The following is a 16,415-nucleotide window of genomic DNA, read 5'->3' as shown; positions in this document are numbered from 1 at the left end:
TACTGCTTAAGTAATTAGCAATATATTAAATTCGATTCTTACTAAAAATTAAATTTTAATGAATCTTAAGGAGTTTTACTTAGAAACATTTCCAACATCAAAGCCCTTTTTATGTTTTATTTAAAATAATTTTCCAAGCACTGCTATTTTTTGCTCGCTGCTGTATTTTCATCAACTTTTGCGATAACATTCGAAAAGATATCTTGCCAGTTATCTATGTTAAACTCAGACAGTTCAAGAGAAACATTAAGCAACCGGGCAAGTTCAGTCCATTCCTTAAATGGCGATACCTGTTTTCGCAAAGGAACTAGGATAGGATAGATGTGTGAAGATTCGAACTTGGATTACTCGTCACTCTTGGTAGAAAGTCTGCATGCAATTTCAAATTTTTAACATAAATCTTCGCATTTCCAGACTCAATATGAATTGCATAGGTTGGAGTCGAACTAGGTAACCGTTCTATCAACTCAAATTCTTCAAAATAGGTGGGACCAAAAACTTGAATACCGTGAGACAAGCAATTTTAGTGGTTGCTTGGAAAACTCAGTATTTAGATATTAAGTCTATGCTTTTGTTTGAGAAGAAAGTTGACAACATTATGTTGAGAGCTACTTTAGCTTCTTTACTCTTATGCTGAACATGTTTATTGAAGCTACCGTTAGCAGACATCAACACTTCCAGATAGATATATAAAACCGTTGTTTTGCAACACTTCTTGGACTCTATTTGGCATTGACTCCAGGTACTTTGTGGTACTGCATTTGTGGTATTTTTTCCAGGGATTGCTTTTTTAACAATGGCCCATAAGTTTTCCAAAGGGTTTGAATCTGGATATTGAGAAGGCCAGTCCACTACATCAATCATTTTCTCTTCTAACCAGCTCTTGGCTTTTCGAGATGTAAGCTTCATTTCGTTGTCTTGCATGAACTTCTACCTCAACGGCATTTCATATTCGGCATACGGAAGCATAACCTTCTCTAATATCTTTGTGTACAAATGCAGGTCTATTTTCCTTTCCATACGATAAACTGGACCTCCCCCGTATTATGAAAAACATCCCCACACACAACATGATGTTTTCACCTCCGTGTTTTACCATCTTCGTAGTATACTGTTGTTGATGTGCAGCATTTTGTGGACGTCGGACCCATCGCTTACCGTCTGATCCAACTAAATTTACCTTTGTTTCGTCGGACCATAGAATGTTTCGCCATTTCTGTCCATTATCAGGGTCTATCCAATTTAAATGGTCTTTGTCGAATTTAATTCTATTCTGTCGGTGTCTTCTGGTAAGAAGTGGTATACTTCGCTAGGACTTCTTCCAAAGAGCTGCTCCTTACGGCGTCTCCTAACTGTTCTTTCACACATATGCAAGTCAAGCTTCCTTTTAATATCCCGTGAAGACTTAAACGGGTCCTTCTTGGATAAAAGTTTAATTTGAGCATCAAGTTTTTGGGATATTTTCCGTGGTTTTCTTTTTTTTGGGTACACAAATATCTTGGATTTCCCAATTTTTTTGGCCACTTCCCACTGCGAATTTCCATCTTGCACCAGTTTGAGTGCGATGTACTCTGCGACCTATTTTTTTCATTTTTCTTGTGAATTCTCTTTATAATTAAATGAATTTCATTCCAAGAATGGTGCTCTGTAAAATATTTTATTAAAATCACAATAATTTCAACATAAATTTAAACAGAAGTCACCTGTTCTTATTGTTTCGTCCACCTCCAATGTATGTTTTTTTAGTTTTTTTTTCACAATAATAAACTATTTATTTTTTATTTTTTTGCTTTTATCAAAAGTTTACCGTTTATTAACACAAAAAAAAAAAGTATAACCGTGTTCATCTTAAAGAGAGAGAGAGAGCTAATTGTTAAGGCATCCCAACTGGTCTTATTGTTTTGTCCGTCACCGTTTGTATTTATTTAAATACTTTAGATTTTACTTTAATCAAATGATTACAATTTTGTTCATATGCGTCATTTTCTGTCTCTCTATATATAGGCACATGATAGATGACTCTATCTCATAAAGATTGATTCTTCAATTTACAGAAGCTTTATAATAAACAAAAAAAATTTAACAAAACCTGTAGAAAGGATCCTGCTTTGAAATTTAAATAAGCTCAAATTAACGATTTAGAACCTATTAAGATCAGAGCCTAAGGTAACTTTTTAGTCCAATCTCTACGAACTGTTTACTTGTCACATCTTGATCTATTTAAATGATTTGCTTTTATAATGGGCGATCATTCGCAGCTTTGAATTTTGAAGTCGATGATGAATTAATCAATATCTGCAGTATGAAGTTATGAAGGACGTTTATGGGTTAAAAATACACAGATATAGACCTTTTGATCCAAAGTTATCAGTTCATATATTATTTTGATTCAAAATTGTGAAAAAATGTTTTTTTTTTTTAATGAAATAAAGGAATAATAATAATAATAGAACAAAATCTTTACCTATAATATATAGGTTCCATTTAAGGTAAAAACCTTATCTCTAAGTATTTCAAACTGAACTTTTGTTTTCATAGCTATGTAAGTCATTCAACTTAAAAGCTTATTGGTGTACTTATTGTCTAGAAAAAAATGTACATTGCTTAGTAAAACTTATTTTTGATTAAAAAAAACCCTTAAGTAAAGTGAAATACAAATTATTTCCCGACAATGCGATATTACTTATAGATACGCGGTTTACTCAATTTCACTAGAAAGATTCCACAATATTAAAAAAGATTACCCAGGTAGGTATTCTATAACTCTTGTAAAATAGATAGGTTATTAAAAACATCACCTGATTGTTTGACACATCTGCCTTACTTACGTAGGTACCTACATATTTTAAACAAAAAACAAATGACTCTATTCAATTCATTCAACGTATCTTAAATATAATAATTTACAAAAAATACCTGCCTACCTGATCACTAAATATAATAGACACTGAATATCGACTTGATTTAAACTTGAAATGAGTGCAGCAACCTTAAAATATAATTTAATCTAACCTTGCCACAGCTGCAATCAGAATAAATTCTCGGCGAATCGCTGTTTATTGAAAAAAAAAAAAAACAAATGTTGCCATAATGTCTGGCTAATTCATCCTTCAAAAAAGTAATGGTTAACTGATAAGAAAAATGAAACGAATCGTGTTTATTTTTAAATTATTTGAAATTTTACTTAATTCACGTTTATATGTACCTATCTACTTATTATCAACCTACCTACCTACTTATGTATCTACATGTTTTATATTTGGAAATGATAAAATAAAGATTTCTCATGAGACATTTTAATTATCTAGAGGTAGATATAAAATAAAATAAAATGAAACATAAATTTGTATTATAATTAATAAAAACGTATGTATTGTAATTCCATACAAAGCATTCATATTGTATTCATACCAGAAAATATGAATTTAGGCAGGTATGAAGTTCAAATGCAGCAGGTTTCCGAATAGTGACGTTCTCTACTTTAATTTCAATTTATTTTACAAAAAAAAAAAGGTGTATCTATGTTTACTAATACCTACACAGCTGTTAAATTATATTTTGACGTTCTTCTTCCATTTTCAAGTTCGTTCTTTGTTTACTTTTTTTTTTCTTTTAAGTATTATTGGAAAACGAAATAGAAAGAATACAAATATTTTGAAGACAGAGTCAGATATATATTGTTTTGTACACACAAACACATGCGCACATTTCAGCTGTGCAGTTTAGATATGAAAAAGTGCAGTTATGTTTTTCTAAATGAGTTTATTTGTTTCTAGTGTTGCCAGCATTAATTTACGACTAGAAATAAATAAATGAACGATTTAATATGGGTATAATACAATTTTTGAAGGAACATAACTTTCCCATCGAATCATGTAATTTTATATCCTTAATGACAAATTAACATATTTTAACACAATTATAACACAATATTTTAAAGACATGAAATTGTTATTACGGACAACTGAAATAATATTAATATAATTCCATTTTTAGTTTAAAATTTATTATTCTCATTTTTTATTTTAAGCACTTACTTAGAAACTATTGAGAACAATTTTGTATTATCATATAACTTTGGAGTGGGTACAAGAGTTGCATTTCATCAGATCTTTCTTGGAAGCTACAGAATTAACTTACTTTGAATTTCAAGGCATTTAAGACAATCATTTTTATATTTTTTTTTTATATTTTCACTTCTGTGTCATACTTTAATGAGGCGTTCTATTAATGTCTTTATATTGTTATGTTTTATCTTTTTTTTCCCTTTTCATTAGCTCCCACAAATTTTATATGGGAGTCATATCTGTAGAGATTTTCTTGCCGTGGACTTGTGACAATGTGCAAAACCAAGCACGCCTGCCGTTTGGGAAAAAACTACAATATTTTCCTTCTTAGAACCTGAGTATACTTTTCCTGAACTTTGGCAAGTGCGTTGGACTGTCATGCTAGAGATCTTGGGTTCAATCTCTGCCTGTGCCATCAATTTTTTTTCACGGGTACTGAGGAATTGAAAAATTCTAGAAGAGTAATTCTTGTTATGAAAAGTGCTTTCTCAAATTAGCCATTCGCATTCGTTTTGAAACTGTAGGTCCCCTAACAGAAACTGTTGAAAGTCATTCATCTGCATTGACCATTGTTTTAAAGGAATAGGCATTTACCATATCGAAGGCCTTAGAGAAATTGAGAAGAATTAGAAAAGTAACGTTGTCCATATCAACTGCTTTTCTGATATCCTTAGAAACACTTAACAAGGCAGTCAAGCAGTTATTTTTCTTTCGAAAGTCGGATTGTCTTGAGGTCAATAAGTCAAACCGTGTTAGAAACTAGTTTATTTGCTTTTGAAGTATTCTCTCAAAAACTATCGACAAGAAAGGCAATATAGATATAAGTTTAAACCCATCTCCTTTGTAATTTTTTGGCATAGGAATAACCTTTGCTTCTTTCCATAGAGAAGGAAATTCACGTGTTCTTAAAATGGAGTTAAAAATGAGTGTGATGAATGGTAGCAAGGCAGGGAGAACAATTTTTAAGAACTTGGGGTTCATCATATCGAGTCCTACAGCGTTAGATTTTATCGATAGAAGGGCCTCAACTACATCCTCCGGGGTAATGGGAGAGAAGTCGAAAAGGGATGTATTAGGCCTAGCATTTGATAAATTATTCTCAGATGAATTAACCCGATCTGGAAAATGCGAGGTGCCTGTCGTGCTCAAAAAGTACCCGGAATTTTCGTTTTTTTGAAAAAAAATATTTATTTACATCAATGTGGTCCCCTTCAAAGTAGTCCTCCCCTCCCAGATATACTACACTTATGCGAGCGTTTTTTCATATCTTCGAAGTACTTTTGATATGTCCTTGAACATTCTCAGTGATTCGACCTTTCATGGGTCTCTTCGACTTTGTAAACAGGAAAGTCACACGGAGTAATATCTAGTGAATATGGAGGTTGGGGCATGACTAATGTATTGTTTTTGCACAACAAATTACGAACAAGCAACGACGAGTGAGCAGGTGCGTTACGGTGATGCAAAAGCTATGAATTATTTTTCCTTTAATCTGAGAGTTTTTTTCGGATTGCTTCACGCAAACGTCGCATAACTTCAAGGTGATACTCCTTATTAACCGTACGACCTTGTGATAAGAACTCTTGATGCACTATGTCGTTATAATCGAAGAAAACAGTAAGCAAAACCTTCACATTTGATCGAACTTGACGAACGAACTTTTCGGTCTTGGTTACGTTATATGCTTCAAGGTGGACGCTTGTGCTTTGGTTTCGACATCATAATCGTACACTCATGTTTCATCACCAGTTATGACCTTTTAAAGCAAACTCGGATCTTCGTTAAAGTCATTTAACAGCTCCTGAGCGATGTTTATCCGATTGTTTTTGTTGGTCAAACATTGTTTAACCTTCCGAAGGCATGGCTTTTTTGCCTTAGTGAATTACATCTGCTGTTGTTCATTGTCCCATCAACTTTTATAAAAAAAAACAGCAATGAAACTGAAAATCAATTGTTATAATTTATTAAAAATCGTGTATTTACATTAAAAGAAACTGAGAAAGGTATTCTTTTGAGGTTTTATAAAACGTAGTGGGGTGATGGGTAACCCCACTTGGCATAGGAGGGTTAAACAAGCAAAAATCGCCGAGCTAGTTAAAACACAGTGAATATAGCTGAAATTTGCATCTTACTATAAGGAAATGTATACCAACACAATACAAAACAAATTTTGACCTTCGGATCTCCAGACCCGCGAAATTTAAAATTTCCGGGTATTTTTTGAACACACCTCATATATTAACAAATGTGAATATCAGATGTTTTTTTCTGGACATATTTATTTAACTCTATGGACAAGTAATTTTATCGCAAACGTGTCTTCCAGTCTTCCGGAAACATAGTTTCGGGTATGAATAAACAAAATAATTTGATTCTTACTATGTAATAGTAAGAAACAGCATCTGTTGAAAACAAATTTTTAAGTGGGCTTTCCAAATCTTAATATCAACGGATATTCGACAATGACAATCATTTTAATAAACCGAAAACAATAACTGAAATTTATTTTATTTTTTTCCAAAAAAAGTCAATCTGGCAATAATTTACTATTTTTCTGATGCAATCTTTTCGTTTTGCTTCTTCTTCTCCTTATTTTTTTCTGTTTATTTATTTTTGTGTCATTATTGTTATAAATTTGTGTTTGCTTAAACCCTACACTATTCACAATGAGAATTCCATACTTAAAGAGAATGCACAAGCACAACGTTTTGAAGGACAAAGCATAGTTTAGCCCTTTTGTCTCGAAAATCTTCTCGAATCAAAAAAAAAAAACAAAAGAAACTTTCATTTCTCCTTGAAACTTAAAACTTTATTTTAATGCACATCTTTTTGTTTATGGAAAAGATTTATTTTTTCAATATTAAATAAATTTTGTAAACTCACTTTTTTTACTGCAAAAGATTAACATGAGAAACCATATCTCTATGACGACAACTTTTCCAAAATATAAGATAGGTAGATAAGTTGCTAGTTTTCAGAAGCTCTTCTCTTCTTCAGGAAAATAGGTAGCTAAGTATGTAATCCTTTTTAGCGGAGGTGGTGGGCAGATAGACGCGAGAAAATTAAAGGAAGAAATTTTCCGTCTTGTCCTTGATTTCACCGTTCGACAACAAAAAATAAAAATAAAACAAGAAATATCTTCACAGGTTCATCATAACGACTTGAAGATAGTTTTTCAAACCACGAAAAAAAATAGTTTATTAAGTTCTGAACTTTAACACCAAATTATCAGAAAAGAGAAGTGACCCGAAAATAATTTTAATTTCTGTTCTACCAACAAACTCAGCTGTCAGTTGAATATAAAATGAGAAAAGACAACGAACGAAAATGCAAGGATTACGAAATTAAAATAAAAAAAACATACGAATTAACAAAAACACACTATCATTATCTTTTTTGCACTATCGTGGTTAGGTATATTATTGTCTCGCTTTATTCTTATACCTGCGCAAAAACGACGTAACTACAAAACTTTACTGTTTACCTCCACCCCCGAAAACTTTTATGTGTCGTATGTCGTTAACAAATCCAACAACAACACAACTTTATTTACTGTTGCTTTTTTTGCTACACTTCACACACTTTTCTTCTTCTAACACAAAAATACAATTGAATTGATTCTCAATTCTCATCCAAATTTCAAACCAAACAGAAACCTCTCTGTCTCACTCACTACTCACTATATATTTGAAGTTTTCTTTGTTTGGAAAAAAACTGATTTTAACTTAAAAATTCAATCAAAATTGCGAAATTCCAATTGTTAATTGCACTCTACCAACATTTCCAAGGTCCGATTTATGTGAATTTATCCGAAAATTGTCACTGATTTGAGAAAATTTATCACCATAAACAAAGAATTGTTTCAAATTTCGCTTCTTTCGCGTTCAATTCAAAAAATAAAAACAATCAACTTGGCGTTGTTGTGTTGTTGATGAGGTTGATGTGGTTGACGTCTCTTCTCTTTCTTCTCCACTATTAATCGATGACGTCTTAACTTTGATTTTTTCACTTCTCCAATTTTTTTCCCAGAAAAATACTTATTTTTTGTATTATTTTAAATACGCAGTGAGATTAGATATAAAATTGTTATCAAAATTTCATAATGGTCATAACAAAATAACAATTTTTTTCACTTCAATCAGTTGTCCGATAGTTTATATGTACTTAAGGGTGTGGATAGGGCAAATTAAAGGAAAGAAAAACTTGTATATATGTACATATATATTGGATTTGAATTGGAAAAATTCCCAGCGATACGCGAATTATTAATAATATCTCGATTAATGCACTATGTATAAATTATCCGTTGATTATTTTATTAGTTATATTGTTCTTTTTCATTTACGGTAGTTTATATATATTTGTTTTAACTTTATTATGCCCTTTTAATAATGTCGTCGTCTGTTCTTCAAAATTTAGTTCTCCTTTGTCTCTTGTTGATCGTTGCGAAGCCAAAACTCGACTTGTTCTAGTCTATCTTCGATTTAATTTGTAGGTAGTTTTGTTTTTGGTTTTTATTTTTATGAGGAGAGTTCTGTTTTGTCGCGCAGTTTTTTTCTTTCGTTTTCTTTCTTGTTTTCTGTTATTTTGCTATGGTTCCATCTTCTTGTTTGAGATTCTCATATCAACCCAGCTGTTATGTTGTTGTTTTGCTTTGAATGTTTAATATGTTTGTGTGCGTGTGTGTAACTTTTGAACACAATCTATGTTTTTTGGTTGGAAGTGTACCCAAGTGTTGCCACTTTATTGTTAGTAAAACAATATTATTTATACGTACGATTGGAGAATCGAATGAGTTGAATTATGTATTTGAAGTGATTTTTTAACACTCTTGTAAAATTGTTGAAAAGTTAAAAATGATATTTGATTCCCTTCACAACGTACGAATTGTAATTCTGTAAAATGATTGTGTATGATAAGTTTCTTATTTTCTTGGGAAAGTTAAAGGGTGTACAATTATTTGGAGACAGTAATGAAATTGAAGTAGTACCCGTGGCATGGTTGCTAGTGCGTTGGACTGTCATGCCAGATGTATTGGGTTCAATCGCTGACTGCGTCATCTTAAGTATTTTTCTCGGTTACTGCCTCTTGGGAGGAATTGACAAATTCTCCAAGAGTAATTCTAGTTATGAAAAGTGCTTTCTGAAATTAGACCCGAATTCGGCTTAAAACTTAGGTCCCCTCCATCACTTGACAAAAGTACTCGCTCACAATAATGGTTGGGAGTTGTAAGTCACAAGACCTGGTGCGCAATGGACTTTTCTATCACCTAATTTATTTAATGAAATTGAAGAAGATATACAAACATTTAAATATGTGTTCGTGTTTAAAAAGATTTGAACAAAAAAAAACAAATAAAAATACCGGAAACCTGCAACTTTTCTGAAAGTATCCATTTTGGCAAAAAACTGACAGTGCTGATAGTAAAAGTAAAATAAATTTGGTTCTGAATTTTAAACTACAAGCGCTGTTAACACGATTGTTATTATTTTTTTTTTTGAAAAGGACATGTTTCTTTTATCTAGTATTATTTTCAAATTTCAAACGGATATTATTTGAAACATATTCAAAAGTTTTTGAAAGAAGGAGATTATACTCGTATTTTAAATAGCTTTCTTTTAAAGCTGTTAACTTTTGACATTTAAAAACTGAAACAAAAATGGATATTGTGGTGTAACCTTAGCCATTGCGATTATTTGTCTCTTGTTGCTTACAATAGCAATAAAATAAACATTAACTTCTAAAAAATACTTTATTTTATTATAAAAATTAAATTTTAAAAATCGTCAAAATAAAATAAAAGTTTTTTACACGGATCAAAGGTCTGGGAAAAATCTCGGATTGCCAAACAAAAATGAACTTTAGTGTTGCATTTATGACAATTTGACAATGTATCTTTGTATTTATATAAAATCTACATATAATATTATCATTGAGTTGTTTTTTGTTACATTCGTTCACCATAGCCTCAAGGTGGCGTTTAAAGTTGTAAATAAATTGCAATACCTTGTGATTATGGGATTTGCGGCAAATCATTTACCTAGCGAGTTTTCCATTTTTTCAATTGTTGATTTCGCCTTCTTCGTTCTGAATTTAACCAAACATTATGAAATGTCATAATAAAATCATATGATAGTGATAGTGATAGTGATAGTGATAGTGATAGTGATAGTGATAGTGATAGTGATAGTGATAGTGATAGTGATAGTGATAGTGATAGTGATAGTGATAGTGATAGTGATAGTGATAGTGATAGTGATAGTGATAGTGATAGTGATAGTGATAGTGATAGTGATAGTGATAGTGATAGTGATAGTGATAGTGATAGTGATAGTGATAGTGATAGTGATAGTGATAGTGATAGTGATAGTGATAGTGATAGTGATAGTGATAGTGATAGTGATAGTGATAGTGATAGTGATAGTGATAGTGATAGTGATAGTGATAGTGATAGTGATAGTGATAGTGATAGTGATAGTGATAGTGATAGTGATAGTGATAGTGATAGTGATAGTGATAGTGATAGTGATAGTGATAGTGATAGTGATAGTGATAGTGATAGTGATAGTGATAGTGATAGTGATAGTGATAGTGATAGTGATAGTGATAGTGATAGTGATAGTGATAGTGATAGTGATAGTGATAGTGATAGTGATAGTGATAGTGATAGTGATAGTGATAGTGATAGTGATAGTGATAGTGATAGTGATAGTGATAGTGATAGTGATAGTGATAGTGATAGTGATAGTGATAGTGATAGTGATAGTGATAGTGATAGTGATAGTGATAGTGATAGTGATAGTGATAGTGATAGTGATAGTGATAGTGATAGTGATAGTGATAGTGATAGTGATAGTGATAGTGATAGTGATAGTGATAGTGATAGTGATAGTGATAGTGATAGTGATAGTGATAGTGATAGTGATAGTGATAGTGATAGTGATAGTGATAGTGATAGTGATAGTGATAGTGATAGTGATAGTGATAGTGATAGTGATAGTTATAGTGATAGTTAGTTTCAAAATTCATTCAAGGAACGACAAAAACAAGCAAACAAATCGATGTCAATTTTTGATTCTTTTCAAGTTTATGAAGAAAAATAAGGGCATTGCAACGGGAGCACTCATCGGTCCTGAATATAGGGCTAAAACAAATTTATTTAATATTGAATATTTAATATTGTTTATGGAATAAATCACCGAAAATTTCACAAATTCAAAACAAAACAAAATTTTGGGAAGCTTTCAGAACAGTCGTAGCTTTGTCCTTAAGCTGATAGAGTTATTCCTCCAAATTTTTGGCAACATACCAAACAGCAAAAGACGTTCCGCCCTCGATGGAGACGATACTTAAAAGGTACTGAAAGCTATCCACTTTTTACACCGGTTGCGAGGAAATATTTATTTGAGAGGATGGTCGGATTCCGATGCTGATCATTTTTGTATTGCTTTTGTATTGCAGGAGTTGATTTTCAGCCCCCCAACTTCTGCTTCTTTTTCCACACTTGTTGTCATTTGATGAAAATCCATGATGGGAGAGTAAGCAAAATTGAATCAGAAGACTTTTTGTTTGGAGAAAATAACAAATAAACTAATAGAAACCAACAAAATATTTGATGGATTTGTTAAAGCCCAATAGAACATTTAAAATTTAAAACAAGCTCGAAAATGCAACCGTTTTTTGCACTTTTTTGGCATTTTTAATAATAATTTTCATTAATGCATTCGGCCCTAGAAGTTGAAAGCTTGGATTTATTATTAGGACAATATCGTAGAAACAGCCAATTAATCAAAAATCTGCTATGTTCAACGCTTGGTATTATTTTCACGTTTACTGTGCTAATTTTGAAAACTTTTGTTTTTGCTAAATTTACTCTAGTATTGCAAATTTTACCAATAACTTGATATTGACTCTAGATATAATAATAAGTATTACCATTTTGAAATCTGCATTTAACGCGCATATTTTTAAAATAGTTGGCCACTCAGGTATTCATGCATTTTTTATACCAGCTATGATTTAACTTTTTCAAAAATTATTTGTTTTCACATTTTGCATTGAAATTCAATATTAAATAATTTTTTCTCTAAGAAGTCCAACAGTTATAATAATTTTCTTCTACTTATGTGTTGACACAAGTAATGTTAAATATTCCTGAAAAAAAAATGATGGAACTCATTCACTTGTAGTCGTGGTATTCAAAAATGTAAAGTAAGAAAAAAATAATGCACTGAACAAAAAAATGCATATAACTTTTCTTGTGGTTGGGAATGAACTTTTTTTATCACTTTTCAGGACGGTCATAAAGTCTACTATGCGCCATTTCAGGATTATCCATTACTTACGGGACACCCTGTATATAATACTATGAAATATTTAAAAAGACTCCTTTAAACAAATTACCAAATAAACCTAAATAAAAGGTTTCAATCATTATCAAAAGACAGTGGACTTAATAACTTCTTATAACTTAATCTGATTTGTATATGTTACTTTATTTATACCTTATATTTTTGGACATACAGCAGAATTGATTTTAAAAGATTAAAATAAAAACAGAAACGATTAATTCCTAAAATTAAAAACAGAAACGATTAATTCCTAAATGTTAAACTTTTTTCTATCAACACTAATTTAAAAGAAAGACACCAATAGATTCTATAAAAAAGATGTATTTTAGCTACAAAAGAAAAATAAATAAAAAAATACAACGTTAGAGAATTTTAAGAGAGTTTGAAATAGAAAACATTCTTACATTGAGTCTATTGCTAAAACTTAATTCATTGGACTTCACTGGTCATTTTGTTATCCAAATTTCAATAAAAAGATTAACTCAAAAATTAAAAATCAAATTTAGAATCGACTTTGGAAAAAAGTACCATATGTTGTATGGACTTCAAATGTTAAGTTCAATCTTTTTTTTTACTTCAAACCATAAATGGTTTATTGTTAAGAGTCTACTTGAATATAAAGGGTATAAAATTGATCGTATATTAATAATAATTTTTCAAATATTGAATGGCAAATGTTACTTAAATCAATACAAATTCTTAAAATATGCTCGTAATTATCGCAACTTAATTGTAAATAAATATAATATTTAAAGTAAATTCAAGCTACGCAAAAATATAAATAGTAAAACTTTAACCTGGTAGACAACTTTAACAAGTTGTTGTCCTAACTAATTTTGAACACCAGCATTATCTTGTTTTTATAACCACTTTTTTTTGGTTAATTTCACACAAATTTTAACTTGAACATTAAATTTGATTATAAGTAAAGCTTAAAGAGTTTATTAAGAAAAATCTATTACCAAATTGTTGGAACATAAGTAAAACTAGTAGTATGTAGTAGGATTTGTATTGCTTTTATATTTATAAAATATAAAAAGAAAAAAACAACAATGTTTTTTGTTTATCTATCACTTTTTAATATGAAATTCTAGAAAATAATAAAATTTAATGTGTATTAAAACAGAAGTCAGAGTTTAACGATATTATTCTGATTTAATAAGCAATTTATAGGCTTTTTACACTAAAACCGAAAACCTAATATTCTTGAAATTATCGATTTTGACTGTAAACCTACATCGTAAGCTGAAGTTTTCCCATATTTTATTCGTAAGCTACAAGTTTTCGAAAGAACCAATTTTATATGGGTTGGATACCCTAGCCCAAAAGAAAAAATCCCCAAATCTAAAATCTTCAAAACCAAAATTCCCAAATCCAGAAATCCCTAAATCAAAATCCTTATACTCAAAATATGGTGAATCTGTGCTCAAGGATTTTGATTTTGAGAATAATTCAGAACAAAGTTAAGTTGTGCTTACCTTTTTATTCAACAAAAACATATTCTATGTTTTTCAAAAATAAGAAATACATTTTGAACTCATGCTATTAAATAAACAAATGAAACAAATAATTTAGCACAGTACATTGTATAATATACATTTTAATTTTTAACTTTTTTATGTTTTCACGCTCGATTTTTCCAGTTTACGTTTTTCACCGCTGCTTATTTTCTCAATTGTGGTAACAACATCTATAATTCCGATTGTAGGACGAAATTCCCAATCCGTGTGTCCCAATGTCCATTTTTTCACAGATGTAATGTCTCGATTTTTGACATTCGCAAGCAATGGTTTCCAATAATTATTCATACCAATGCCAAGTTTTTCCAATAATAATGTTTTGAATTGATAGTACGGCGGCGGACTAACAGCTAAGTATCTAAAAACGGAATAAATGTCAAAACATAATATTTTTGAGTGTGTTGTATGTGTAAACGTAAACTTCGAAAATTAATTTAAAATAGAAATAAATCTTCACTCGCCCTATAATTATTATTTGTTGGCACATATCTATCTATGAAAAAAAATCCTGAGTTTTGTATACCTACAATCAGCAACTGACTTTAACTCGAGTTCATGCTTTCTTTTTGACGCATCCAGAAAATTGGTTTTGAACCAGAAGTACAAATTTTGAAAGTCGTAATCTTCTGAACTTATGCTTAGCTCTGAAAAGTTCACTCGAATGATGAAAACAAACATACATTGATGGAGTTTAAACAAAAGTAGATTTGGGGATTTCGTTTGTGGATTATCGGCATGGGGATTAAGATCCTGAGAATTTAATTTTTGGAGATTTTGTACTCGGGGATAATGATTTTGATTTTTAAGAGTGTGGGGATTATGTTTATGGAGATTTTGAGTTTGGGCATTACGTCCGTATCCCGTTTTATATAAAACATGCCGAAAATTAGTAGCAATTCAAAGATGAACTAAACAGACAAACATACATTCAGCGCTCAAAAAAAATATTTCACCTTGATATTTCGAAACTTTGCTATAAACAACCAAAACTGCGGTATTAATTTAAATAAAATAGTATAATAAAAATAATTTGGCTGTGGTAAGTAATATAAGATATACAGTTATGTTCATAAAAATAGCAGTTATTTAAATAACATAAATTCTTACAAAAAAATGACCATGTTACTAGCATGTAACGGTCTTTCGTTTTCATATTAGAGACTTTTAGCTTGAAGTTATACTCACTTTTCCCGGTGAACACCCATTATTTCAAACTCTCTGGATATAGGTGTTCATAAAAATAGCAGTGTTTTTGATTTTATAGTTAAAAAGTGTTATTCATTTTTTTTATTTTTCGTTAAGTAAATATTTTACTATATAAAGTTTTAAGTATTTGTAACATACTAGCATATACAAAATTAATTAATATTACCTGAAAAATAAACAATGGGACGGTCAAGACACTGACCGAAGAAATTCGAAAACTTATTCAAAAAATGCGTTTGGAGAGAAAAACCTACCAAAATATTCAAGACATCCTAGGCTGCTCTGCAAAAATAGTTAGTAACGCCTTAAAATGGCAAAATAAACCGAAAACGATAGGCCCAAAAAGGATGACTACTAAAAGAACTGAAAGAAAATTGCTAAGTTAGCAAAATAGAACCTTTCCATAGGCTCTGGGAAAATAAGAAATGGAATCCCGTTGGTTTGGGTATACCAACAAGACTATGACCCAAAGCATACGTCATAAAAGGCAAAATCATGGTTTGCGCAGAAAAAGTTATCCGTTATGGAGTGGCCCGCTAAGTCCCCTAACCTTAACCCCATCGCAAATTTGTTGGGGGATACTAAGAATGAAGTTCATAAAGCAAAACCCAAGAATTTGAAAGAATTGTGGGAAGTAGTCCGTGATTCGTGGAACGCAATACTACTACTTCTTACGTAATAGACCTAGTACTTTGTCATGCACTGCTATTTTTATGAACAGCCATATATTTAAAAAACGGTTTTTACTGTGACAAAGCTAACAGTAAAAAATTAATAATAATTATTTTCTGTTTTTATGAATAAAATATTTTAGTTTGCTATTAGAAATTTAATGAAATATATTATAACATTGATATTGAAGGCCTTTTTTTTTATTTGGAGAGCACTGCTATTTTTATGAGCACAACTGTATATAAAGATTTCTTATAACAAGAATTGTTTTTCCTTGTTTCTTAATTACAGAACATGTAAGAGAAAATAAAACGTTAGAAAAGAAAACTGTGGGGCGACGAGAACGAACAGGACCAATAAGTGTTTGAATTATTAGAGCAACAAAAAGTTTCTCTGTTAAAAGAGTTTGTGAAAGGCACAAAAGGGTTTAGTGAAAATATTTTAAAAATACATAATTTGTTCAACTGAAAGCTATATTTTCGATATAAAGAGATTTCAAAAATTCAGTGGCAAGAGTACGATAAGTCAGGGGACGGATTTTTTAAGAACAGTCAAAAACAAGCATTTTTACAATGAGGAGGGTTTTATCTCCTCTCGTT

General features: G+C 30.8%; 1 protein-coding gene across 1 annotated transcript in view; it reads right to left on the bottom strand.

Annotated features, from left to right (window-relative positions):
- LOC129945988 (uncharacterized) overlaps positions 1-8,627 on the bottom strand; it is a 30,358-nt gene extending 21,731 nt beyond the window's left edge. Inside the window, exon 1 of the mRNA XM_056055986.1 lies at positions 6,951-8,627. The gene's annotated coding sequence lies outside the window, so the exon portion shown is untranslated. The remainder of the gene's footprint in view (positions 1-6,950) is intronic.
- Between the last annotated feature and the right edge of the window lie 7,788 nt (positions 8,628-16,415).

Source organism: Eupeodes corollae, chromosome 2 (genome assembly GCF_945859685.1).
Source record: "Eupeodes corollae chromosome 2, idEupCoro1.1, whole genome shotgun sequence".
In the NCBI taxonomy this organism is placed as follows: Eukaryota; Metazoa; Arthropoda; class Insecta; order Diptera; family Syrphidae; genus Eupeodes; species Eupeodes corollae.
Note: the sequence above shows the minus strand (reverse complement) of the source record. Positions and strands in the feature narration are given on the sequence as shown.